Source organism: Primulina eburnea, chromosome 12, assembly GCF_022965805.1.
Source record: "Primulina eburnea isolate SZY01 chromosome 12, ASM2296580v1, whole genome shotgun sequence".
NCBI classification, from domain to species: domain Eukaryota; kingdom Viridiplantae; phylum Streptophyta; class Magnoliopsida; order Lamiales; family Gesneriaceae; genus Primulina; species Primulina eburnea.
Window position 1 is genome coordinate 10835394 of NC_133112.1, and position 4130 is coordinate 10839523.

At 37.7% G+C, this 4130-nt stretch overlaps 1 non-coding gene across 1 annotated transcript; it reads left to right on the forward strand.

The window, feature by feature from the left end:
- Window positions 1–761: 761 nt before the first annotated feature.
- LOC140808537 (small nucleolar RNA R71) lies at window positions 762–868 on the forward strand. Its single transcript, XR_012112957.1, has one exon. It is a non-coding gene; the product is annotated as a small nucleolar RNA R71 (small nucleolar RNA).
- Window positions 869–4130: the final 3262 nt, after the last annotated feature.

Consider the following 4130-nt stretch of genomic DNA (forward strand, 5'->3'; position numbering starts at 1 on the left):
ATCCTCCTCTGTCTCTAAAGTTTTCCCACTATTTAACTCAATGGCATTCACTTGCTCTTTAGGATTAGTCTCAGTGTTGCTTGGCAAGGTTCCCGGATCTTTGCTTATCTTGGACAGCTGTCCTATCTGAGTTTCCAAGCGTTTGAGAGCTTCATCTTTATTTTGTAGTCTAGTTTCCGTTGCATACATTAATTGAGTCATCGACTGCTCTAAATTAGATTTCTCCTCTCAAGGCTCAGATTTATGCATCGGTTGCTTCCCATATTATTGGCCTCCTTGTGGGCGACCCTGATTTTTTTTACCACCCTATGAGAAATTCGGGTGCTGCCTCCATCTAGCATTAAATGTGTTGGAATACGAGTCATTCCTAGGAAGGTTCTGAGTCCCCCCACATGGTTCACTGGTGCCTCATTTTGCACATAAATAGGATTCCTTGTCTCGCAATCCTTCGTGAAGTGCTCACCTCCACAACCATCACAAAAGATCTCTTGCAGTCTCATGGCCGTACCATCAGCATTGATATTATCTTTTTTCCTACTCAAAGCCTCTAATTGTGAAAAAACCGCAGAAAAAGCACTTACTTGGTGAACTCTTGCACCCCTTCTCTGATTGTTCCTCTCAGATTGAGGATGATAACTACTGGCAGCCATATCCTTCTTCGGCGATTTTTCTCAACAAATTCCCACAGAAGCAACACATATCATAGTACGATTGATAGTTAGCAAGTCATAATAAAAGTTTGAACTACTAACCCAAGATGCAGTTCATGATGTGGGAATATCCATAGTAAATCTTTGTAGCACTCCCATGCCTCATATAAGGACTCTTGCTCGAATTGGGCGAAGGTAGTGATGTCTTCTCCCAGCTTCATGGTTTTTGAATGGAGAAAAGTATTTCAAGAGGAACGCCTTGGAAATATCTTCCCAAGTTGTGATTGAACCTACATGTAAAAAATTCAACCAGGCTTTAGCTTTGTCACACAAAAAGAAGAAGAAATAAATGCAATCTAACAACATCATCATAAACTCCATTAAATTTAAAAGTATCACAAATTTCTAAGAAGTCGGCGATGTTAGTGTTTGGGTCATCTAGCGCATTTCTCCCAAACTGTACTGTGTTCTGAATCATTTGATTAATGGATGGTTTGATCTCAAACTGGTTCGCCCTGATGGTTGGTCGCATTATGCTTGGACGTGCTCCATCAAGTGAAGGTTGTGCGTACTCCAGCATGTGTATACACCTTGGCTCCTCGACACGTAGGTATTCATGATGATCTTCTTCACGCTCGTTCCTGTTCATCATGTCTTTAAGTGTCTGTTATTGTCTTCGACTGTGGGGGGTTCTTTAAATCTCGGGATCGAATACCTCAAGTTCAGATTCAAGAGACTTTGGCATGCACCAAAAGAGATAAAAGCAAAGAAATTGAAGGTGTCAACTCAAACAAAACAAAATAAAAAATGCTAAAGTAAATAACTAAAAATAAAATTGTGGAGTAACAGTCCCCGACAACAGTGCGGAAAATTTGATCGAGCAAAACTTGCATTGTAAAATCCTTAGTAAAAATTAATAATATTCAAGATCAAAATAATCGCAAGTGCACGACTTCAAGCAATAATATAGTGTACAAGATTACGAGCATCATTCATCTAGAGACTGTATTTCGCAATTTTTATTCTCAGTTATTAAACCTTTAGCAACGATAATTCGGATGATTGTTTACTACATGATAATTAAATAAAAGCTCAACGAAATGATTCAGAAATTAAATGATGAAATAAATAAGCTAAAATGATTGATTAAAGATTGTTGGAAACTGAATTTAAGAGTTTGACAAACTGAACGCTTAATAGATGAACCAACTGATCAAGAAGACTGATAGAAACCGATCTAAAATATGCAAACTATCGGTTGCCCATAACTGAAGATTAGTACGCAGATTTTCAAAGGCAACTGAACTAGCAAACTGAAGTACGCAGACAACTGACTGATCTGTTAGAACTGATCAGTTACTACAAACAGTTGTGAGCTTATCAGCTACATTCTATCAGATGATCTTTCAGCAAGACATGTCATCAGTTAAGGAAAGGGACGTTCAACCGACAACTGTATAAAAGCTGACTGCAACAAGTAGTGGGATCGTCGAATTTCAAAAAAACTGCAGTATACGACTGTCAGAAGAATGTTGATGTGGCAATCAATTGATAGAAATGTTGTGAAAATTGTTAGTGTTTATTCAACCTCTCCCCCCCCCTCCCCCCCCACTTCTAAACACTCTCTCACATTTACCCGATCCTATAAAGTGATGTCAGAGTAGTTTAATCTTGTTCTTCAATATTTCAAAATATAAAATGATCAACATGTCTTCATTCAACAAAATTCCAATGTTCTTGGAAAATCATAATTCAGACTAATCTATCTGCACAAAACAATGACATGTTGTACGTTATTACAGACAGACCCATGAAAATATTAAAGGCAAATACTGATGTTGCCATAACTGATGGGACACCACACTCATTGAAAAACCCCGAGATGGATGGACTGCGGAAGACAGAGAAAAGAAAATCCAACTTGGACAACGTGGCTAAAGACATCTTGTACAAAACGCTGGATAAAGTCACTTTCAGCAAAATAAAAATGTGCAAATCTGTCGTGAAAATCTAGGAGAAACTGATTCAGCTCTGTGAAGGCAATCGGCAAACCAAGGAGAATAAACTTTCTTTTGCTGTTCAAAAATTCAACAATATCAAGATGAAGATTGGAGAATCTATGCACGAAGCATAGTAAACGAACTAAATGCACTCTGAAAGGTGTATTCAAATAAAGAGATAGCACTGAAAGTAGTCAGAGTTCTTCCCAAGGAATGAGATTTTAAGACCGCGGGAATGCGAGAATAAAAGGACCTGAACAAGGTCGAACTTCGTGATTTATTGGCTGATTTAAAAGCCTATGAGTTTGAGTTACAAACCAGAGAAGGCGAACCTTCTACACCAGCTGCTACAACTGCCCTAACTGTTGTCAAACTGGAACCAACTGTTTCAGTTGACAAATCTTCTAATCATTTCAATGACGCTATGCCATTATTTGTCAAAAAATTTGGAAGATTTATGAATAGAAATCAGGGAAAATTTCAAAGACAATATAAACAACTATGGCAAAGCTGGTCACTTTATTGCTAACTATCCTAAGCCAAATAAGGACAGTCGAGGCTTAACTGAAAAGGGAAAGAAATCTTACGATCACAAGAGAAGAACTAAGGATGATAACAAATCATACATAAAGAAACATGATGTGATTCTAGCAGAGGAAATCAAGTCTAAATGGGAAGAATATGATAGTGATGATTCAGAACCTAAAATCTTGAGCTGCTCTAGTGATGATGATGATGAGGAGGAGGAGGTCAAGTGTCTGATGGCTGATGACACATAACTGGAGTGAACGAGTTGATGCTTCAGAATTCAAAGCAAACTGATCTTAATAAGGCATGGAATAAATCATGTATTGTACTAGCTGAAATACAAGATAAGAAAAAATCAGTTACTGATAAAACTGGTTTAAGGTTTATCACTCAAGATGAAACTTCCACCAATGATACTCAGCCAAAACTGAACATGGGTAAAGAGAAATATATTCAATTTGTAAAATCAGTTATGGTACAAAAACAACATGAGCCAAGTAAACCAGTTGTACAGTCTATTGAAAATAAAAACAAGGCTAGAAGGTATGGTATTGGTTAAAGCCCAAAAATTTCAACTGACCCACAAAGTCAGTCATCAAAATGGTTCAAAAATAAATACCTGAACTATTCTAATGGCTACTCCAATTACTATAACAGCAATCCAGTTCAGAAAAGATATCGGCTAAACAACCAGCTGAACAAGGCTAAACTCATATTGCTTCATCTGCATACTACACATCAAGCACACACAAGCCGAGAAAAACAATTGTGTGTGATTGTAGGTGACAGGTGCAAACAAAGAACCAACCTGATATCTGGACAGTAGATGCTCGCTTCATATGACAGGAGATGCAAATTTACTATCCCAACTGATCAAATACACTGGTCCGAACATCAGTGAGACAATTCCAAAGGTAAAACTGTTGGTAAGGGTAAGCTTATCCATGGTAAT